Raw genomic sequence first — 24,630 nt, 5'->3', positions numbered from 1 at the left:
TTTATAGCAAATAAAGCCAGACATTATTGTTGGTTTCATATCTAGGCTTGCTCTTTGAGCAAGACAGAAGTGATGAGTAGGGGCAAACTGATCTGTGTTTTTGTAATCATAGACACTTATCCCTTTTCTCAGCATGTTCCCAAGTAACGGGGGTGGGGAGGAAGGAGAATGACACTACAACAACACAATTCAATTGTAAAAATTTCCCTAAGGAAAGATCTGACTATTGTTTCTTGTTGCATTAGCTACTGGCACGTTATCATGGAACGCAGAGTTACAGAATCTGCCTTGAAAGATGTTCCCCCCACCAAGGTTTTATTGAAAGGAGCTGGCTCCTAGGCTGAGAATAAAGCCAATGGCTGTTACTATCACAGTCAATATAGAGTCTGTGCATACTGTATGCTGCTAGCAGCAGGAATTTCAGCTGGCATTGCAGGCACAAAGCTATATTCTCCCTCAAATGCAAGTGATACCAGTAGTCTCATAATTTAGCTTCACCACCATCAGCCCACTCACACAGAGCTTTAGGGAGCCTAATCTTATTCATCTCTTTACAGTATTTCCATCCTAGTAGCCAGATGATACATAGAATTTTTCCCCAGTAGTACCTAATTTAAGAAAGTAAAATGTAGTTCAAAAGGTTGCAGCAAACTTTCCACAGCAGTTTTAGCTACAGTTGCCAGCAATCCTGGTTAATTCAGGACTGATATTCTACTCAGTATTACAGAACATATACTACCAGAGGAAGAAAACAAAACCTTACCACGCTACACGTTCCCAGCTTATTGGTTCTGATCGCTGCTTCTTTCTCTTTACTCATGTGAAAGTTTAGAGGTAGTGAATCTGCCTGTTTGAGCACTTACCCATGTAAAAGCAAATGCAAGCAAATCTAGCAAGAAATAGCACAGCACACATCTAAGACTTACAAGTGTAAGCTAACCTAATGTAATCAGTTTCTAATGATTATACACATCCACAGAGGATTCCAGTACTTTAACAAAACCTTATTTTTGCAGGTTTTAACTTTCAATCACTTCTTATGCTATTAAAGAAGACATGAGGGAGTATGATATATCAGGAAATACCCAAGGTAGTTTACTGAGGAAGAAGTCAAGTGTTCTACTTAGTAGGGATCACTTTTTTTTTTTTTTTTTTTTTGAGAGGAACTGAGGCTAATAAGGAATGAGGAAACTACTACAGATTTTTGAACCCAGGAAAGCAGCCAGAAAGAGTCCCAGACACGGATGCAGTATAAATGCAAGGTTGAAATCATTTCACAGAAGTTAGTTTACTGTTTAATGTATGGTGATTAAAGTGCATTTATTACAGAATAAAGTTGTTTTAAAACTGTGGCCATAGACATTACTAACGTTCCCTTTAGAAAAATCACTGAAATCTGAAAGCAAAAGAAGAAAAGCTGACAGAGGAAGAAGACAGCTGGATAAATTTTTTTTCTTGATGCAACCTCTTAGTTGATAGTGCAACTTTTTGTTGCAGTTGGATGACGGTATTATTTATGTTGCTGTTTTCCATTGCTTAAAGCCTTGCGAAAGTACTTACTCTGAAAATATATCCATCAGATATCTATCTCTAAATAAAAGTCTGGGGAAATTTCTCATACAAAAAATGGCTTGGGCACTTCTGAACAAAGCACCTGGGGAAAAATTAAGTGTTGCATCCACACTAAAAAAATTGAGAACTTTTGTTTAAAATCCTGCTATACCTTCAAATTCAACAGAAGATGAGCTTTATGGTGTGGATGTGCATTTGCCATTCTCACAAAACAGGAAGTTTAATTTAAAGACTGAAAAATTTTAGTTTTAGCTAGAGTAGAGAAAGATTCCATTTCAAGAAAGCACTTGCTAGGCAAAGGCAATTTGACTTTCCGGTCTAGAGGCTTAGGAGAAGGGAAAAGAAAGATGAAAGAAAAGATTTGATATTAAGGAAAACTAGAAACAATCTGTATCCATTAGAATGCCTGTCTCTCCAGAGCCAGAAGCATAAACCAAAGTTACCAAACCTGATTATGAACTTTCTACCTGCAGAATTTGTGGGAATCCCTGATATTCCCTCTCCTTCCACATAGAGGGTAAGAATCTTAGCTTCAACTTGATGGATGAACTGTACAGTTACCAATAAGATTTCTTGTGACAGAATTAAGATTTGTTTGACAGAAATAATTTGGGAAATTTTAAGATATTTTAGAAAGATATTAAGAATGAATATTCAAGTACTCAGAAGTTGTATGTACAAGTTATGGCAAAACTTTTAATTACGTATTAAGGCACTGTAATCCCATCCAAAACAAAGGATGGGCCAGATCCAATAATCAAACAAGAAAACATAGCGGAGAAAGCTGTAGTCTTTTGTGGCTTATTTGTTACAGCAGTTAAAATGCATATTTTATTAGTTAGATGAGTGAAGAAAGAAGTGTCGTGATTTAATTAGCTGAATGTTTGGCTGGACACTACTGAATTCTACTCCTCTTTGTCATGGTGGTTCTTTGTGATATTAACTAACTCCCTTATGCCCATCTTTTCAAAGATGATGTCTGCTTGTGATTTTCATTTCTTAGATGCCCAACTTGAGATACTCTTTGTGATCAGGAAATGCACCAAGTTTTCAAGTATAATCAGCCTCAATGGTAGCTGTGTTGTATATATTCAAATATTTTAAAAGTAAGCTTTTTCACTTGATCCATCTTGATCTCTATTTAAGAAATAGGGCCCAACCTCTACACTAACTCTCCAAGGTAAATCCAAGAAATGAATTAATGTCTGTGCAATACATAACAAAATGAGAGTAACAGCAAAGTCAGTCAAGAAATTCATATTGATGGCACAGTCTAGCTAAAGTACATTACCTATCCAGACCAGGACCACACACACGATAGCCAAGACAGAATAATGGAATCTGCTGAGTAAGGAAAGGTTTCTTAAAGGAAAGTCAAATCAAGTAATGATAAAACAAAACATCACATACATGTAGGCAGGTATGTGTGCATGTTAGGGATAATCAAGGTTACCAAAGAAGGTATAAGGCCAATGATAAAAAAAATTTAATTGACAAATCCTCAGCCCAGGGCAGGGGATGAGAAGGGCATTGACCAGAACTAGTGCCATACAATGAACTCCTTATTATCACCAGCAATGACTGTTAACAGCCCAGACAACTGCTTCCAGCATACTTTCCAGAAACATAGTTCATAGAATGGTGTGGGTTGGAAGGAACCTTAAAGATCATCTAGTTCCAACCCCCTGCCATGGGCAGGGACACCTTCCACTAGCCCAGGTTGCTCAAAGCCCCGTCCAACCTGGCCTTGAACACTGCCAGGGAGGGGGCAGCTACAGCTTCTCTGGGCAACCTGTGCCAGTGTCTCACCACCCTCACAGGAAAGAATTTCTTCCTTATATCTAATTTAAATTCACCCACTTTCAGTTTAAAACCATTACTTTTTATCCTATCACTACACCCCCTGGTAAAGAGTCCCTCCCAGCTCTCCTGTAGCCCCCTTTAAGTCCTGGAAGGCTGCTATAAGGTCTCCCCAGAGCCTTCTCTTCTCCAGGCTGAACACCCCCAACTCTCTCCACCTGTCCTCACAGGGGAGCTGCTCCAGTCCCCTGATAATCTTCGTGGCCTCCTCTGGACCACTCGAGCAGGTCCATGTCCTTCTGAAGTTGGTGCCCCCAGAGCTGGACACAGGACTCCAGGTGGGGTCTCCCGAGAGTGGAGTAGAGGGGGAGAATCCCCTCCCTCGACCTGCTGGCCACACCTCTGTTGATGCAGCCCAGGACACGGTTGGCTTTCTGGGCTGCGAGCGCCCATTGCTGGCCCATAGTCAGTTTTCCATCCAGCAATGCCCCCAAGTCCTTCTCTGCAGGGCTGCTCTCCATCCACTCCTCACCCAGCCTGTCTTTGTGCTTGGGATTGCCCCGACCCATGGACAGGACCTTGCACTTGGCCTTGTTGAACTTCATGAGGCTGGCACGGTCCCACCTCTCCAGCCTGTCCAGGTCCCTCTGTACGGCACATCCCTCCAGCGTGTGACCGCACCACACAGCTTGGTGTCATTGGCAAACTGGCTGAGGGTGCCTCGATCCCACTGTCCAGGTCTTCAACAGAGATGTTAAACAGCACGCTACCTAGTTGGTCGGTCCATTAGGTTCTCATCTGCTGATTCTCACTGTGATTTTAGAGAAATACTCAGATCTGTGGTGTAAAACCTGAGCTCAGCTATTAGAATTGCCACTTAGGGATACATGGCAGAAGAAAGTTTTAGAAGGAAATAGTGGAGAACCTAAAGAATATTACTTGCTGCTATTGCATGCAGTCATAGACTATCAGTATCTAATCTAGATGTAACTGATATATAATAGGATAGATTTTCTGCAGGGAGATGCTATATTCATAGGTTTAAACATCACATCTTGTCTATTGTTTGGAAAACATCCAACATATTTTAGCAGGATCAAAATACAAGTTATGCTAGTTAGTGGTGTCCACTAGCTAAGTATATCACCCAGTCAAAATTTAGCATATAGACTCGATCCAAGTTTTAGGGCTTCGTTATAAACCAAGCATTCAATCCCTGCTTTTATAAAGATTTGATCTTTATAAGGTTTTGATCTTTAGTTAGTGGCATTGAAGTTTGCACCATCTCAGTGCAAAGATCGAGACCAGAGTAGAATACAAGAACCTATTATTTTTCTTTTAACTATGCACACCCCACTTACTTCAGGAAGTTAGAAACAAATCATATAAAGCATTAATACCTAAATACTTGGTAGATATTTAAATCATGATCTGTTTTAGCAACATCCACAAACTAGCGTGAAAGAGCGAGAAGAAGCATCAACACAACCAGTACGTAATACCAACTGATTCTTGAATACAGCCAAAAATACGACAGTTCTATTCTGAGTTGTGTTGCTGAAAATCTAGAGTAGTGTCCGTGACTGCATATGAAATTGCCTGTGTTTCATAGTGATTTAACTAAGACCAGAATCTGCCACAGCAGTCATTTTAGAGGTGACCTTTAGACTTCCATAAACAATGAAATATTCAAGAATATTATGGTGGGTCTAACAGTGCGTGTGCAGAAAATCCTGGCTGCTACACAAGGGCAAGGAGAAATAACACACATAGCATCTGCTTTAGGGACATGCAAACATCAGACTCATTTAAAAATTTGTAATAAAGCAACAAACAAAATGCAGTACCCACTCAGTGTTTTGTAAGCACCTCAGGTGATGACAGTACTGGAGGTTATGTCTTCATTAGAGTTGCTGTTTAGCTTTTATCATTAGTGTTACCATAGTTCTTATGTGAGTGATTCATGAGCTAAGACACATACCACAGGGTTGCTGTTTCATAGATCTTACAGAGCTTAAGGAGATTATTACATTAAAAAAGCTAGTAAAGATGAGGTTTGGTCATTGATACAGTGGCAAATTTCCTATCACTCATTCAACCTTATTGCACACCATACCTTGTGAAAGCGTAAGGAAATTTTGCTAGTTATCATAGCAAAAGAAAGGTAAAGAGGGATTTGAAACAGGAAAACAATGTAGCCTTGTAAAAGGAAGCTTCTCTTCTTGTGCACAAAAGGTCACATAACAGGGCAGAAACATGCTTGGTTTAGACTGTTCCAGTGACAGGTATGAGCTAATCAGAGGTCAAAATCAGAATCTCTGTAGTAAGAACCTGAGAGCCTGGGTACAGATAATGGTGTCCTGAAGACAAGAAGCTTGTTTAATGTGATAGGGAAAAGCAACCAGTAAAGATTCAAAGATTGAAGCTCAAGGCCAAGCAAAAGGCAAGGAAAAGGTGCTCCACTAAATGGGAACCATGGAAACAATAGATGAGTTTTATCTGTGATGATGGTTAAGAAAGCATCTTGGAGACTCTATACAGAAATAAATCACAGTAGTTCTGCTTGTGTGTTCTAAGGGACAGAACTAGAGTAGAGTCAAAAATTAAGGCAAAAAATTAGTGAAGTCACAGAAGCTAGATAAGATTTCTAGGGTAAACTGAAAGGGTATATAAACACAGGAACTGAGAAACTTCAGTATCCATGAAAAGAAGAGGGAAGGGATAGCAACAGAGGAAGGAAAGACAAGCTGACAAGAGCAGATGGGCACATCTTACTATATCACACTGGCAGAAATCTATATAGATAATAAAAAAGGCCAGTGGGAAAGAACTGACTCAGAAGCTGTAAAGATGGCTCTGCACATATGGAATTTAGTTGCACTAGGGGGAAAAAAAAAAAAAGAGAAAATAAATCCATGGTGGGAGAAGTCATCTGGGTAACAAAATATGGGAAGCACTTTCAGTAGAAGTAGTTAACACTGAATTCACAGAAACGCTGAGCAAGAGCATGGACTGGTGATGTGATAGTTAAAGTTAGGAACTAAGCAACAGAAAATGAGTAATGTTTCACAGAGAACAAATCAAGAGATCTTTGGTGAATGGAAAAACAGAAAAACGGACATAGGTTGAATGAGTATGAGGGAGCAGCAAGTTCTCAACAGGAGATAAAATCAAAAAAGAATATAGAAGATTCATGTGAAGAGAGAACAGCATAAGGGAGTTCAGAGACAGTAACTCAAAAAAAGCATGAAAGGAAAGAGCAACATGATGCAGGAAGAGCATCAAAGAGCTGGTCAAAATGGAAAAGAATAAGAGGGGAAAGCAGGACTGTGAAAGAATAAAGCCAATAATTCGCATGATTATCTAACTTTGGGAAGGACAATGAAAACCTGACAAACCTGCTGAAGTTATCAGCCTCACAAGCATAAACATGGATTAAAATGATGTTCCTAATACAACAAGGAAAGAAAGGAAGAAAGAGTATGGATATCGGTATAAGAAGCAGGGCTATTATCAGGGATGAATTTGGTAGGTAGGGTAGAGAGCAATTTCCAGCCTTGGGCCACGTATAAAATTATTTATATGAACTATGTCAGAATGTATCTACATCAGAACTGTGGGTTTCCTTAACAACTCAAACTAAACATGATTTTTGCCACAGAAGTGGAGATGAAGAGTGGAAGAAGTATTAGAACGCAGCCCAGAGAAAAAAAAAATCCCAAGAGTCTAAACAGAATCCACAGTGTTCTCTAAAGTGTGACTCATGGGAGAGGACTTGTATGCTACCAAGCACACATTACAGCTGCAGCCTACGCCTGGTCTCATTCTGCTTCTCTCTTGAAATTCAGAAGCTTTGACAGTCTTACAATCCTGCTGCATGGAAGAGCTTCAGCAGGTACATGTCAGACAGCTGAGCCACTGTCATAGTTACTCTCTAATTCAAAGGACATGTTTTGGTTGGGTTTTTTTAATAAGCTGAATATGAAGGAAGTTATCATGTTCTGATACGAAATTTCTTTGGGCCCAATCCAAAACACTTCTACTTAGCAAAACATAACCCCACAACCAGAAACATTTAAGTACAGCATTGTACAACAGCTAATTAGCTCCTGGTTTCAAAAGCTAAGCTAATACTTTTTTACAACATTTTGCCATCTAGATGAAGTTCTGTACAGACCTATATAAAGTAAGTTTTTTCACTCACAATAAAGCAAAAAGGCCTTGGTATTCTGATGCATTGACTTCTTTAGCTACCATTTTCCCTTCACCAACAACCCCCCTCAAAAAAAAGACCAAAGCAAAACACACAAATTGCTGCTACCATAAAGAACCTACCATCCTTTTCAAGGTTTAGCAGCTACTAGGATTTCTCTTCAGTGTCTCCGATTCCCTCTCTCTGGAGGGATAATCACACCTTCCTCACACCCCAGCTGCAGTTACTGCGGTTACACACCCACCACCACAAGCCAGAGGGATCCGAGTCACTTCATGCAGACTCCTAACTAGGGATTATGAGAAGCTGGTTACGTTGAACATAAGCGAACATTGGAGTGGTTAAATTCCTTTCATCAGACTTTAAAAATGTCTTTTAATAAGCAAGTTGGCTGCAGATGAATACGAGAAGGTGCAGGTTTAACTATCTGAAGGCCTAACTTATCCAGAGAAGGCAGGCAGAGCAGCAGTGCAAGCATCTCTAGCAATGTTCTTTGTGTGTTTTTCACCACTTATGCTCTGGAGAATTTAAGTTTCTTAAATAATGTTAGGTTTTCTCTCTTATTCAACCTTGGTTTTCTACTGAGATCAAGAATATTTCTGCTTGGCACTAAATGAGTTTACAATATGAGCTAGAGGAATTTAAGTAGTTGTGGTGAAACAGCAACCTATGATAAGTGACACTTATCATGGTTATTCCTCAGCAGAATAAATACCACTGTCATTGTTTAAGGTAAAAATAAGAATAAAAAAATCCCAAACCCTATGAAGTGCTATGGTTGTGATCCACTTACCATAAAAGGAAGTGTTTTAGTTGACTTCAGTGGGTTTTGAGATGATCCTGTACCTGGTTTTGACCAGGATGAAAATAAACATAATGTATTTTAAAACACTGCAAGCAGGATACCTAACTGCCAGCAACATAGACAGTGTTACTGATGAAAATTTAGTATTTAATGCATGATTCGTACTCTTCTTGTATATGAATATCTACAGCTGAAAACTTTTGTAAGAATAGATATGAAATTGAATAGTCTACCTTTCAGCTCTCCATTTTTATATGATCTCATCATTACTGTATCACTGAAGCATGATCAGTATCATTGTTTTAAGATTAATTTCTTCCCTGTACACACATGTTCCAAGCCTGGCTTCTGTTGGTATTCACTATGTATGTTTGTTCATAGGTCTAGTCAACGTTGTAAGAACGGAAGGCAAGTTTGACCACACAGATTTTGAGTCATACTATGACAAAACCTAGCCAGGGTTTTACACAGGGCTATACAAATTCTATCAGTATTGTGGATCACTTTCATATCATTCTAAGAACAGATTTTTGTCTATAACAAAACAGTAGGTACTGTGTACTGTTTAATATTTATTATTTTACAAATGCATAGGTAACAAAATGAGCTGCTAAATTTAAATCCATCTTCTAAGGAAGCTTGCATGGATTTTTAATCTGGGTATACAGTAACATAGGAGTACTGTGATTCAGATTTGGCTGGGCGAAGTTGTTGTTTTTCAGCCTCCAGCAAGTTTGTAAATAGTTATTTTTCCCCAAACCTGAAACATATAAATGATAGATGGAGTTATTTTTGTTATTAGGGATAAACCAAAATCCAATCACATTTTTTCTTCATCTTTTATTATTTTTCAGCTGTGCATTAGTAATTGTGCTGCTACTACTACTAGTATAAGCAGTTGTAGCTCCAAGTTTTGTAACACATACTGATGATTCTTTTGGTGTCCTATCAACACTCAAGTACTTTTGTGTATATACGTGTGCACGTGGAAAGCAAGGAGAAGGAGGGTAATTACTGCTCCTATTCAAGTTTGTGGTGTATGTAAGGACGTTTTCAGCATTCAGATTTTTTCCCTGATTACAATTTTTTTATTCCCTATAGTCCTGCAAACTCCATAGCCATGCAACCACAATTCCTGTATTTTTACTAAAACCTGTGACAGCACTTTTGCTAGTTCTTTAAGCCTTAAATTCTGCCTGCAAATAATCTGTCTCTCCTGTCGTACAAGTTCTTCTACGCTGAGGTCAGAAAAGTTTCCCTCTTGTATCACACCTCAAATAAAATTGTCTCCTCTTCTTTAAGGTACCTAATTAATTAGCTCACCATTTTGTGATCTCCTTATTGTTTCATTCATTTTGTTTGAAGTAGGCTCTTGAATCAAATATTGAGAACTGATAGGTTGATTTATGATACTACATACATGATCTACTACTACTGTTAATAGCAATAAAACCAAGTTTTGCAGGTTTTTCTGCATGACGCAGTCCTAACAGCCTAAGTGAGAGTTTCACAAACCAGACGAGTGTATGACAATAACCACATGGTACAGGTTTAACAGCAGCATTTTAAATGGTTGCTCTTTTGTTCTTTTTACTCTCAGTGACATCTCTTCTTGACTCAAATAGCTGTGGCACTAAAATTATCTCAAAGCTGAAAGGTGCTAATCAAGCCTTTAGTTTATTCATTATTCAGCAATGGATCCTTAGTTATTCATTTCTCATATTACCAGAAAAAATTACTTATGGTAACACTGTATCCTATCATTAAGATGGCACATAAAGCTGAAATCTTACCACAGATAAGAAGCCATAGATTCCTAACTAGTTAGCATTCTGTATTTCACACACGAGATACGCAGGAAAAAGGCTGTTGATACTGTTACAATTATGAGTAGCAGGCACAGATCCGGGATAAGAAACAATATATATGCTAGAGGTTGCTCAGCATGTATCCTTACCTCAGTGGAAAGGTCTTGCACAAGTTTCTCAGTGAGACGTATTAGGTCAAAACAGTACAAAAGCTATTGCAGCTGTATGAATTCCAGCTTCCAAATTCACCCTAAACTCACCAAGCAGATTACCAAGTGAGGGCAAATATCCACAATACACAGTAAAACAATAATTTATCTTGAAAACTTTGTTAAAAGAGTATGAGGATACCTCTAAGACCACTCAGATTACTCAGCTAGCAGGGATGAGATGGGGTGTTCTGTATTTTCAGTGATCTGTTCTCAGGTACCACTGGTTAATTATCCTACCATTTCTTACCTGATAACTACTTGTAGCCTTCCAGGATAATTGTGCTTAAAGGCATATGTTTTTTTGTTTTGGTTCGCTTACATCATACCTCAAGTCTTCTAAATTGATTTATTTGAGTCAGTATTGCAACTAAGGAAAGATGACATGGGTACTGCCACCTAACGCTGTCTGTGACTTTTAAACAGCTTTTGTATCTTCATTGTTGCAAGACTGAAAAATCCCACACCAAATGCATCTTAGTAGTAAGAGAATAACTCATTATCTAATATCAACCCAAAAAGCTACAGACATTCCAGAAAACAAGGTCCATAAAATTTCTTACCTCTCAACTCCAGGAAAACACCTGATAAAGTGTCTTCCCACCTCTACCAAAAGCACAGAGGAAGTCAATAGTTAAAGAGCTCACAGCTGACTTAGCTTTCAGCCCAACCCACCTTAAACCAATTTGAATTTTGTTTCAATTTCTTCCAGCTGGCAGTAATCCTGTTAAGATGCAATGCCACTGACATACATGCTTCCTAGCAGTCTCCTCCTCCCAAAGTATATTTTGCACCAAATACTTAAGGAGGAACAAAGATAAACTGTTTGTGTCATCTCTGCTTGCTGAAGACCCCAATGCATTAGAGAAATATCCAGTAACTAGCTTTGCTCTTTGAGAGACGCAGGAATGGCACAGAAATAGCAGAACAAGACAGTAGATTATCATCATAATACTGATTGTGTCTCCTTGACTATTCTGAGACCTTTTTTTCCTACTTCTTAAGAAGGAGGTACAACTTTGGTTTGTATTTCAGATTGTTGTGTCTGTCATTAAGTAGTGTAAATGGGTGCCCTATACAAAAATAATTTTAACTGTCCCTTCCCATCTTTTGTGTTGGTTGTAGGAGGAAGCATAATATCCCTAAGGGTGAAACTTCTACAGGCTTTTACAAAAAGTTTAAAGGAAGAGCCAAATCCTAAAAATTTTGCACACCTGCATTATTTTCTGAAATCTTTTAATCTTGACCTTCTGCTGTTTATATTCCGTTGATCTCCACTTGCCTCTGGCCAATCCTAATACAAGCTGAAGAAATTACTTGTAGTGAAAAATAGTATTTCATATGCATTTTATAACTAGATAAATCTGAAAAAATATATCCTTTTAAATTACATCTTAGAAAATACAGAATCTATAATTGATGATTGTGACAAAAGATGCAGACACCAAGTAAACAATGATATTGATGTGCTCTTAATGTAACTCCATCAAATATAAATCTTCACAACATAGGTAAAGACAGATAATAAACAACATGTCTAAAATTCCATTTGCACATCATATCTCATAGCTGAATAAGAGTAGTGCTTCATGGACTGACAGCATTGCACCTGGCCTCCTTTAAAAAAATGTTTACAAGTACTTTATTATTTTCTTGAATTGACTTGTTTATGTAAGCTTTTGATGAGTTCTATGAAAAATTCTTGATGGATAAATCATGAAAACATAAAGTATCCAAAATCCAAAGTACAGTCATATAGATAAGCTTTGATTAATTACAGACTACCTCCATTTGGAGAAATGCAACACCAAGAATAAGATACTGTATGAAGATACCTAAATACCATATTTTGTCAAGACAATAATACATTCAAAATTCTCTCTGCTAATATTTTCATGTTTCACCATAAAGTAGATGAAACCAGGTTATTTTCTGGGGATGACACACATTCCATATATCATTTACTCTGACATGTAGAAACCAAATGCAAACATAGACAAAGCAAGTTCAAATTTTATTTTTTAAAATACTTTTTGAAATAATTAAATTATTTGCCTAGTGTTATTCTATAATATGTTGCTGCCCAGATAAGGCAGTACACTTTTAATACCATTTTTATTAGTTGTGATCAAAAGACAATGTTATTCAGTAATAATTTTACAGCAAGAAGGAAAGTGTCTCAATTCTTTCATTCCCAAGTTATTTTCAGTGAGGAATAACAAGTCATACCATCAGCAGAAGTTCCTGCATTCTTTCAGGATTTTAATCAAATTTAGCCTTTCTTGATTCTGACAAACTTATCACTTGTCTCCAGTCAGCTCATTTGGGTAATCCTATTCAGAATAATGTAATAGAGGCATCTCTAGCCTAATAAAAACTCCTCAGTTCATACTTAGAGGCTGGGTATGGAGTGGGGACTCTGCTGATTTTCATGAATAATGACCTGTACTTTCCCACTAATGGAAAAGAACAAGAACTCTTGCCTTTTTCAGTTGGCCACTGCCCTGATAATACCAAATAAATTACTTTTTAAACATCTAAATACAGATATTTTCTTGAGCAGGGGTTTTTTCCTGTACTTCAAAGATAGTCCTATAGGTGATACTGGGTAACTGTTAATTGCTTGTCTATTTTATAGGTCCTTTTTTGTTGAGTACTATAAACTTCTATTTGGTCAGCCTCTTCCATTTGATTCTTATGAAAGACTGATGGAAAAGTATAGAAGCAATGTAGATTATAGGATCATGAGAAAGTACCTTACTGTCTTTGTACTCACTTGCATTTCACTTGGCTGAAATTCTCAAAGTCAGATAATATTATTAGTAGAGCTACTCATGGAGTTAAGAAGGAAGGTAATTTCCCTGCTCACTGAGAAGTTCTCCCATCATTTATTAATTAAGTCCACAGTACTTAAAGATACTCCCAGAGTTCCATGTGACTGTGTGCACAACTTTCCCTTTAAAGCATACTTTTGCTATAATAGGATCACCCATTTCTTTCAGATCAATTCTTACAAATTATTTCCAAATTAGGATATTGCAGTATTTTCTGCTTGGGGTTCATTGCTTTCCAGTATCAGAAGACACAACTAGAAAAGCAACATGAATTAGTCAAAAATACAGACAAACTCAGACACTCCTAGTCTTGATCTGAATAGGGGATCAGAAGTTTAGAATCTGAATAGGTAGAAATGTTTTTTCATGATCCAGCCTTCATTGTAGAGCCAGGTTGGACCTGCCTAAATCTCGGCATGAATTAGAACAGTTTCCAGGTATGATCCCAAGAGGCCACAATATCAGTGACTGTTCTTGGTTTCCTTGACTGCAGAAGTGGGAAAAGGGTAGAGTTGCCAGGCCAACAACACAACAAGGAGAGAGGCTTCTCTTGTCACGGAGCAGGGTAATATCCTCTGTAAACATTTAATTTTAGTTTATAACCCACTTGCACTGGCAGAGAAGGGGACTATAACAGAACCAATAATTCAGTTCTTTGTCTATGTGGTAGGTTACTACTTTATTGGTGGTTTAACTTCTAATACATAGAATTGCACTGTTCAGGACTGCAGTGTACAATCAGTTCTCTTGGAGAAAATGGAGAATTGTAATTTGCAGTGTTGAAAGTCACAGATTCCTACCTCTTGTTGATGCTGATACTTGATACTTTCATTTGTTTAGATCACTATATATTTACTTGACCTGTGAAATCAAGGAATATTGTACTGATATAATAAGATGCACTGATGGATGCACATCAGCCTAAAATCTTGCCGCATTTAAAACAACAATTGCTAATCCCTTGCATTAATACATTGTTGAAATTAGCAGCCAAGAATTTGTTTCTGTAACTTAAAAAAAATAGATAAAGTCTTCAGTATTCTATTTCTTTTTATGAGCACACTTGCAAAAAGCAAACTTGACACACCTATGTAATCACAGTCATGAGGCAAAGTTCAGATTTGCTTTTCGGAACATTCACAGCAGGAAACATAATCAGAAGACTTATGCACATCTAGTCAGGGAACAGAAACAATATGATAATTGTTGAACAATTGTTCAAATTTGAAGTAGGTTAGCCTTAGAATTTTAAATACCAACGTAAATGTCACTGAATTACAAATTAAGGTAAGTTTATCTGTTCATGGACATAAATGGATTGAAAAAGAGGTTAAAAACATCTGAAATGACTGATTAAGGTGGGATTGTACCATTACTGAGCAAGACAAAAGACAAAAAGCTCAATAGGTTCTTAGCAATTGTAAGAATATATAAATATCTGCCCATTACAAAATGGCTTCTATTATAGCACCCTGACTGTGCCAAATTTAAAAGGCCAGGCACAGAAGATTTTCTCGCATCTTGAGAGAAAATCTTCCTGCCAAGACCCAGTTGCAACAAAGGTATTTTGTGTGACTCTATCAACTCGGTGGCAGTACAGCAAGATGCTCCAGTGCAACAATGTTTATTCTGATATATTTTAGTTTAGAAAGGATTTGGTTAGCATCATATGTATTAATTTATTGAGGGATTTTAGTGCTTTAAATGATACAGAAAAAAACTTTTATGTAGTATTGATTTGAATCCTCTCCCATAGCATAAACACTAGGGAAGGTCAACAGCTAGCATCCTGGACTTTATTTCCTCATAAGACATCCAAACTGAAAAAACCACTCTAATTCACATATATGTGTAAATGGATATTAAATATCCAAATGAAATCATATTTTGTTAATACATTCCAAATATTTCGATTCTATGACTTGGGCTGGTAAATATCCAGAGAAGAAACTTTTTATTTAAAAAAACCCAACCTAGTAACTCAAATTGTATTATTTTCAGAAGGATGTTCCCTTAGATGATACTTAAGTAACATTATGAATCACACATATATTTCTCTCTTAAAGGAAGAAGTATAATTACCAGGTGCATACCCCATCTAAACAGTAAGCCACCCCCAAGCTGTGTTTTTGTTACTATGCCATGATACTTTCATCTGAGTTGATTACAATTCAGTTGAATTGTGTTTTTTCCTTCCACAGCACAACTGTGTCAACTGTATTAGTGCACCACTGTGTCTTGATAAGGTTTGAAAATACAGAAAGCAGCCACACAAAATCAGAGTAGAAACACACTGGGAACGTATGCTAGAATACTGCCCGAAGTACCAGGAAAAACTGGATAAAAGATTTGGATTACATGTACTGTTTTAATGAATTCTTTCCTCCACAGTACAGTAGCATTGTTAAGATACAGTTAGAGGAAGAAACCAGTGTGCTAGCCTAGTTACTATCAAAGAAAACAGGGTTGGTAGGTAGGGAGTAGCAACTGTATTATTACTTACAAATATTTGTGGTGAGCCATGAAAGTATCTTCATAATTAACTAGTTAAGATTGGTTAAACATTACAATATAGACAGTAAGAGTGGGATTCATCTGTCCATATTTAGCATATGCACGTAGGTGGCTACCTCTGAGCCAGTCACTCAGTGCTTCCTTTGTAGGCAGTGGAGAGAGTTGTTTCCAGAGGTCAATTCATCTCAGACTAAGATAGTGGTCAAAAACTGGTCTGATTAATTGCATTATAGGAATGTCTTTTTCTCTCCATCAACTATAAGGGAAGCCTTAACAACTACTCCATATGTACGTGTCCATGTCATAGGTATCTAAAAGTGGTGAGAATAATTCCTCCCAGCTGCCAAATCCAGGGGATTACTATTTAATAAATCTACTGTAAAAATACCAGATTAACAAGTTGTAGTTCCTAAGAAATTATTATTTGCTTTCTAGACATTATCGTTCATGTATGTGGGCAAAATGAATACTCAGAATTTGAATTTAGTTTTTCAGATTTGCCTCATTTATATTTTTCTATTGGCCAGCATGATCACTGGTAATTTCAAAGGCTATTTCTCTAACATAAAATTGTCTGGAAATGTTATCATACTTGTCTTTTTGATGTGATGACTTAGCAATCCAGAGGAGAAACAGCCCTCTGGTATAAGGGGCTTAAAGAGAAAACAAGGGCAGAGAAAAATCGGATTTGTTGGGTAAAACTGTGTTCTCTAACGATATATTGGATGTCCAATACTAAATAATAAAATGGGATTCTGGGGAGAGTTTTCTGCTGAACCATAGATAATGCTCTGAGCTACAGAAGTAAAAAAACACATGGAAAGCTGTTGCCTTCTGAAATTTTGCCATGTGTTTTATTAGCTGTGATTTTAAATGTATTTAATAGTAACAAATGTTTGAAGTCTAGGTAATATAGAAATAATGGCCCACATCTCAGGATTAGTTCCTTCCATTCTACTTCACCAGTGCCCTTCGGTGTTAGTGGAAAGCAACTGTTGAGAAAGAAGAGTATTTTCTCTGTAGCTTTTATTTCAAGGGTTAAATTCTGTCCCTAATTACACTCACATAAAGTAAGAGAACTTAAAATGCTAATATGTATCAACTACAGATTTAATAACAGAATAAATAAAAGCTGAATTTAGCCCTTCTCTATCATGTTGTCTATTCCACATACCTTAAATTGCCAGGGGACTTTGAGAAGAGAATCAGTTTTAGTTGTTTTGGATCAGTCTAGTTTTTCCCTTTTGGGATTACTCTTTCATCAGTATGGGAGTTGAAATTTGGACTTCTTAATCACCACTCTTGGATTCTGGAAAGTTTAATAAAAATGTGAACTTTGAATATAACATACAAAGTGTAAGTCAAATTCTCCTCTCAAGCAGACTGAAGGGAATCTGTTGTAACTATAATGGATGTGGATTTATTCTGGATACTGATCACATGGAACAAAACTTAGCCTTCTTTTTTAATAAAAATAGGACAATTTTTCTCACCAATACAATTAAATAATACAATTGTATCTAAGTATAACAATATTTTGATTTTGAAGGGCTTTGGTTTAAAAGTTCTCTTAGATAAAATAGTTAATTGCTTGTGTAGTGAACTGATACTGCTGAAGGTGGGTAACGTCAAATTTAACAGCATTTGTGGGAATAACACTACAATTTCTCAGTAAAAAGAATATGATTATCACTGATAATTTACAAATCAGAGTTTGTGGTGCAAGTAGAGGGTTACTGAATTTGTCATTGAGACTGTGACCTCACTGTAATCAGCTATAAAACCGTTCAACACTGTTGTTCCTAGAGGGCATGGGAGAACCTGATCAGTGAAACTATGCATGCTTGTATTGAGCCTGGGCTCTCTCCCACTGTAATTAGTGACAAAACTTCCAGTGACTCCTGTGAAAGCAGGACCAAAACTTTACACGGAAATAGTCAGAGTCAGGTCTCAATTTCAGTTACAGAAATCTGGAGAATCTCTTGTGAAAAAAGTGGAATTACTGTGATTTAACCCAAATGAATTGAGAGTATTTGTCTTGTAATTCATGGGTGGGGAGAGAGAAAAAGACATCATTCCCTTATATTGCCTCACCACTGCGTATCAACCAAGACTCTATCTGCTGTCAAAATCCTTATCTGCTTAAGCTGGAGAGGAAGAGCTGACTTCACCATTTAAGGATTTAAGATTTTATTGTCTACTGAATTTTCTGTTATCCTTATCCCTCTACTTATCCCCTTCCCCACCACTTAGCAGGTAGATTCCTTAAGAAGGGACAAATTTCTGTTTCCTGGTTCTGTCTAGGTTTCTTAAAATTGAAGGTACCTTATTCCATCAATGTGTAATCTGAACTGAAACAACCAGAACACTTTCACTTCGGTCCTTCAAAACTACCTGGCTGGTTATTTTTAGATTATTATAGTTAAATTCAAAGCCAAGGCCTGTAGCTGAAACACTGAGCTGTACTGGAGGCTTACTAAATTCAAGGTAAGAGCTCCAGAAGAATCATTCAACTCTGTTCACCAGTGGTCAATGAAGTGACAAGCACATAATCCTCAGACAGAGGTGTAGCATTCTTTATGTAGCATGCAGTTTATTCATCTCTGTAAGGTCCATTGTCAGAATGAAATCTCCATGGCCTTACACAGAATTAATCTGCTTTTCTTTCCTTATAAGCATGCATATACACGCAGAAGTGGGATTCTTCTTTGAAAATGCAAGTCAGTGCTTTGGTGATAGGAGATACCATGAGATTTTCCCCTAAATGTGCCATGTAACTAAGATGTTTTCTTTTGATTGGACCCATCACTGGCTTCTTGAAGACTGGAACTTCATTCTTCTATACACATAGGCCTAACCTGTAATCATGTCCTCTATCCAAGGGCAGGGATCTGTGCTTTTTGCATGATAGCTTCCAACCAAATGATTTGGTGGAGACAGCCAAGGTAATGGCAAAAAGCCCTCTGTTCTGCAGACCTGTATCTCTTCAGGTAGCAAATATGTGCCCTGTTGAAGAAAAGCGTCTCTTTCTGCCTACAACAGCACCTAAATCATCAGCTCAGACTTCAAATGTCTATATCCATAAAGTCTAAAGTCAGAAACAATTTCCCCTAAGGAAGTACAAAATACACGCTCATTTTTACTCCTTCATGATCCACAAGTAGATGTTCACAGTACCGTGTTTTCCTACCTGACCTGCTGCTGTAACCTTTATAGATGAAATTTTGACGGCCACCCCAAGGGTGTGACCCACAATGGCGTGAAATACGGAGCCAGAATAAAAATCAAATTGTGGGTGAAAGTAATCACCCACAGTAAATGGGTATAAATCACCACCATAAATGGATATAAAGAAGCGCTGAAGGGAAAACTGGTGAATTTTTCTCAAATCTTGCACAGGAAAATGTTGTCAAGATAGGTCAGTAGCGTCCAGAATAAATACCGCAAGAACACATGTTAAACAGCTTCTACAGTGAAACAGCCAAAACCAGATCAGATCAGTACTATTAGCAGAACTTAAACTAACATATATTTGTCTGTAGCTCTCTCAGCTAACATTGAAGGGTTGGGGGTTTTGTGTAGGAATCACTCACCCAAAATGCAAATGCAAAGGTACCAAAAAACTTGTGGTTCACAACTGCAGATGGGAGCCGTCCACAGGTGCAGATTAACCGAACAAAACCTCCCCATTCCTTCACATGCATGGGCACACACCAAGAGGTAGAGCTTCCAAGCTCCACAGAGCCACACATCCTTAGAATGAGCAGATGTGACTGTTACAGGGGGGATTTATTACAGAAATTCAGCAGCTAGGAGTCTTTTCTGATGGAACGTTAGCCAGTCTGCATTTCCCTGGGAGGAGGTGCTACACAGCCTGGAGGTTCTTCTCCCAACAGGAGGAATCTAATGGATTATCTTTCTGAATCATTAAGAGAATGCAACGGATCTTAGTAAGGCTCAGGTATTGGATATTAATGGGTTACAATCCAGGCGAGGGAAGGGAGATGACTTAATTTTGTGAGAAAGGGATCAAACTGAAGCAGCAGCTGATAGAAGGCCAGTATCCCCTGAGAAGGTCATTTTCACTGTATCAGCAGCCTGCCTCCCCTTACTATTTTTCCTTTACACACAGTGAAATATTTCTACCTTGCAGTGACATTCATCTTTTCTTTCATCCAGCAAAAGCATAGCTTATTGTTTCAAAACGGCACCTTTTTCTTCTTGCTTTAGAAGTCCCTTTTCATTTTGGAAATACATAGAGAGGGAAATGTTCATCGCTAAACTGATTTAAGAAAGAAATGCGGAATATTTGACTCACCTCTTCAGCACCAGGCAGGCAGGCAGCCTCCACCTCCTCAATCCATCGGTCCAAGCGCTCGCATCCACTGACGCTTCTCCTCTCTGCTTTGGCCCTTTTTCACATCAGCATCTACGATTTGCGGCGAGCAGACACACCACGACTGCAGACACTAGCCCCGCAGCCCAAGCAGGAGAAAAAACCTGCCCTTTCTCATTTTCTCCCTAGAAAATCAAATGTTCTAAAACCACGGGATTTTTTAAAGGCGGTGACGGCAACACTTGTCCGGTGGCCCCCCGCGGGAGACAGGGAGGTGCTCGGCGGTCTCGCCGGGCGCCGGGGCAGGGGGAGCGCGGGGCTGGCTCTGGAGGAGGAGTCGGAGGCTGCCAGCCCGTTTCCAAGCCAACGGCGGGGGGTACCGCGGGCGGGGGGGCGGCGGCGCGGCCGGCGGCGGCTCCGGGGCTGGCGGCGGCTCCCGCCCGGGGGGCGGCCGGGCCCTGCAGCCCCCGCGCCCCCGCCCCGCTCCCCCGGAGGCTCCGTGGCGCGGCGGGAGGGAACGTTGGCGAGCGGGGCTGTGGTTTTTTGCCTCGTCTGCTCCGCTGTGTTGCACTCGGGCGTTACATAATGGGCAGGCACATACGCGTTCCGTTTCCTTACAGCACGGGCTTTGCCGAGCCGCACAAATGCGTTTATCTTCTTGGATTTGTTTAGCGGGTCCATGTTTCCTGCGGTAGTGCAGAACGCGGCTCTGTCGGGATTATGATTTTTATGATTTATTTCGCGATGCATGTCTTAGGGGCTGCTGAAGGAGAGGGAACGAGTCCCGTACATGCTAGAATGATGCAATCAAGGGTAAAGGGAGAAAAAACAGTTTAGTTACATGGAATTTATCTACTGTTTGCATTCCACTTTTTCCATCACTCAGCTGCTCTCGGTACTGTACATATATTTTCCTCTGCTTTTCCCTTTCTGCTTTTCTCTTTTCCTGTCTGTTGCATTTGTGTATGTGTGATTTACTACAGCTTTTTTTAAGTAATGACAAGTATTACCTTCTTTTTGTCTCATTAATGGATTTGCCCTATTTATATTTTACATTTTTTCTAGTGTCTTTTTCCTTTTGGCCATACTACAATACTAGTCGCATTGTTGAATCTGCAGCCCTGATCAGAGAGCTATGATTTCTCCCTACACTGCGAATTGTATAAACATAATTTGTTACTGATACACTTCTGCTGGAGATAGCAATAGAGACTTTCAGACACAGACAGAATGCAGACATTTTTTCCCACAATAAGGCTAACATAATACAGTGCAGAAAGCCTCCGATTCCTGTAAACAATATCACTTCCAGTCCTGATATTATCAGCAGAGTCGTAGCAGTGATGAATTATAATAATGAAATATTTCAGTGTAAAACACAATGTAGCAACATTATTTTTCTTGCACAGAAATAAGAGCCATGAATCAGTATAATATGTGAGGGAAATTTTCCTATAAGCAATGAATCTTAGGTCTTGTTCACACTAGAAGAGTTTGCCAGTACATCTAGTCTGGCAAAGTTGTTCTGGTAAACTCCAAGCATTTAAAAAAGAAATGGCATATACATAACTTGCATTGTTCTCCCAGCAAAATGATAATATTCAAATCATACATTTGCCCTGCTTTAATAAAAAAAGATAACCTCTACAGTTTTATTTTGAAATTTTAGCTTTCGATATATATGCACGTATGTCTTTTGGTGCATTTATATGATCAGGTAGTGGTCAACTTAAAAATTCTAATAGTGTTTTGTTTTTCAGATGTACTCTTTACTTGCAATTGCATAAATCCCTGATATAGTTATGCTGGCAAGGGAATAGAATAAAAATTTGTATCTGTGGTAACTGAGTAGTCTAGATAATAGGATAAAAGAACAATAACAAGGTGTACAGATTTAATCTGCTATTCCATAAAGAACAAGTAGTTACTATAGAAACTGTCATATTACATGTATCTTAGTATAGTACTTTATATGTGAGAAAAAGCATCTTCCACACATAAACCAACTTTGGCAGAAATAACAGCATTGACTACCATCATCCTGGGCAGGAAGATCATCGTTCACATGCTCTCAACTGATTTCATCACTTTTAGGTATTTTCAATTGATATAACAAAATGCTTTCTTTCTTGTGGTTTTGAGGGAGGCACCTAACTGTAGATCAAATTTTGTCAGTGAAGGAATTACGAGCATGCAGTGCGTGAGTAATGGAACAGGTCTTTCTCTGAGAAGTTTAGCTGTTATTATTTCAACACCACAGTATGGGAGCTTGCTGTGATTAACGGCAGAGTTAAAACCTAACTCATCTGAAAAATAAATCAGCAGATATGTCTAAGTTTTCTTCAGTCTCACCTTGTCCTGCATCCAGAAATTCTCTGTTAGGGCCTTTCAGCATGCATTAATTGCACTACATGTAGCTAAGCTCCCACAGGAATTTAAAGAGAAATATATGACTCAAAATAGCATATACAGGTGATTAAATGCCAGAGTCAAATGGCATATAAAACCAGTTCTTTAGCTCAGTACTCTAAATGTTGTTCTTTGTATACGGATAGATTGAAAACACACAAATACATATTGAAAGTGAATAGTTTGCATTACTTTTTTTGCCTGGAAATAGTAAACAGTAATTTGAGGGAACCATGATGGTCTGGCTGGATTCCTGCTGCCTCTTCCATGTCAGGCAGGTCACCATCCTTCCCATATCAGAGCAGGTTTTAATTTGAAGGGAGTAGCATTTGACTGTTGAGGTGTAACATCTAATATGCAACTTACTGGAACCCTTAACTGCACAAGTTTCACTCAACTTGCCAGTGCTATTCATTGACCAAAAGCCAAACAGCCTCGCCTGTTTACTGTTGCTTTCTGTTTGGGATCAATCAAAATAGATGCATTCGTACATGTTTGGTTTGAAGACAATAGTGCTGAAACAGAAATGTGCTCTTAAGTGGAAAATCCCATAGGGATTTTTCTAATCAATTACCCTTTATTATACCATGACAACATCAAAATATTTATATGCACCCATGCAATGTTCTTGGTGAATGTACATTTCCAAATGATAGAGGGTAAATTGCAAGGCCACATCTGGTCTGTAATAAAAATATAATAAAAGACATTTTGTATTTCATTCAATTTTCAACCAAACACCCTCTTTTTAACAAGCAATTGTAGATCTGGGTTAGATATTTATAGATGGGTCTGTGATTCTCTTTGAGCACGGAGAACTGAACAGAACATTTAGAGAAGAATAAAAAGTCTGTATTTTTATTTTTAACCATTTTTCTCACGTGGAAGAGTTTAAAATAGCATCAAGTACAGATGACTGGGATCTGATATTTATAACTATCTGGCATATTGTTGCTTTGTATCAGTGACTGTGAGATTGGGGGGGGGGGGGGGGGGGGAGAAGTCATGAATGCACCTTCCAGCAGGTGGTATCAGCTTGACCTCATTTGGCTTTATCATTTAGGATGAAAATTCACTTTCTACCAGGATTTCACCCTTTTATCTTCTTCTCACATCCTTTAAGTAACTGAGGGTTTCACTTAATATCAACTGTTTACTATTCCTATGAGGTCAAATCATGGGAGGCGTTTGAGAATGTGAACCCAGATAATGAGTTGCAGTTAATACCACACTCAGCTAAAGGGAAGGACTCCTCTAGTTTTTCAACAGACAAAAATTTTGAAAAGAAAAAACCAACCAAACCCTAAAAATCGTAACTGCCTTACATACCTTTCTTCACAGTTTTATTATGTACCTACTGTATCTGCAATTAACAGTCATTAGCTCAACTGCTGAATCAGCAGTTGCCACTGAAGCCAAGTTTAGAAAAACAAGCATTAAATCCAGCAGCTGGTGGACAGCTGCTTGGAGGCTCGCCTGGAGCCCTGGAAGATACGCTGGCTTTCCTGTGCAGTTAGCTTTACACAGCAGTCCTCACTTATCCTAAGCTTTGTGAGGGATACATGGACGCCAACACCTTCAGAGCCTCCATGGGAAGAAAGCTACAGACAGAGATACCATGAAATAAGATAAAGGAATGTAGTTCTTCATAAAGGACCCATCCTTCAAGTCTGCATTCTTATGTTTTTTAAAAAAAGGAGAATTAAACTATTTCCTCATTCTTCACTATTAAGGGCAAAGGATAAGGGAAAACAAAACAAAATCCTCTCAAACTTAAACCCAAGAAGAAAGTGGGGACCATTTACCAAAGTATACAACAGAAGATCTGTGAAGTGTGAACAACGGAAAAAATCATTCTTTGGAAATTATACCCAAGGAAATGCAATTAAACAGGGCCAGGAATTTTTTGAAACCAAAGCTTTTAAAAGTAAAAGTACCAGCTTCAGATCTTCTAGTAAAGTGGTCTGAGCAACAGGCTATTGGTTACTCTTGGGATGCTCTCTTCCTTCCTGCAGTCTTCCTGTTCGAAGGTTTTCCACTTTGTAAGAATAATTAAATATTCATCGAAGCAGTGAGTTGAAAGTAGGTCTATCCCACTTGAGGATAGAGGCAGGCATTTAGGCTCTGTTT

General features: G+C 38.3%; 2 protein-coding genes across 3 annotated transcripts in view; one reads left to right on the top strand and one right to left on the bottom strand.

Annotated features, from left to right (window-relative positions):
- Nucleotides 1–20,430, bottom strand: part of GNAZ (G protein subunit alpha z) — a 74,373-nt gene extending 53,943 nt beyond the window's left edge. Inside the window, exon 1 of one of the 2 annotated variants that reach the window (XM_074887335.1) lies at nt 20,074–20,430. The gene's annotated coding sequence lies outside the window, so the exon portion shown is untranslated. Of the gene's footprint in view, nt 1–16,929; nt 16,997–20,073 lie in introns of those variants that run through there. The other variant, XM_074887336.1, reaches the window with a different exon arrangement.
- RSPH14 (radial spoke head 14 homolog) overlaps nt 1–24,630 on the top strand; it is a 103,217-nt gene that overhangs the window by 64,266 nt on the left and 14,321 nt on the right. The window lies entirely within an intron of this gene.

The sequence above is a fragment of the Strix uralensis genome, chromosome 17, assembly GCF_047716275.1.
Source record: "Strix uralensis isolate ZFMK-TIS-50842 chromosome 17, bStrUra1, whole genome shotgun sequence".
NCBI classification, from domain to species: domain Eukaryota; kingdom Metazoa; phylum Chordata; class Aves; order Strigiformes; family Strigidae; genus Strix; species Strix uralensis.
The sequence above is the reverse complement of the archived record's forward strand: the minus strand, read 5'-3'. Positions and strand labels throughout refer to the sequence as shown.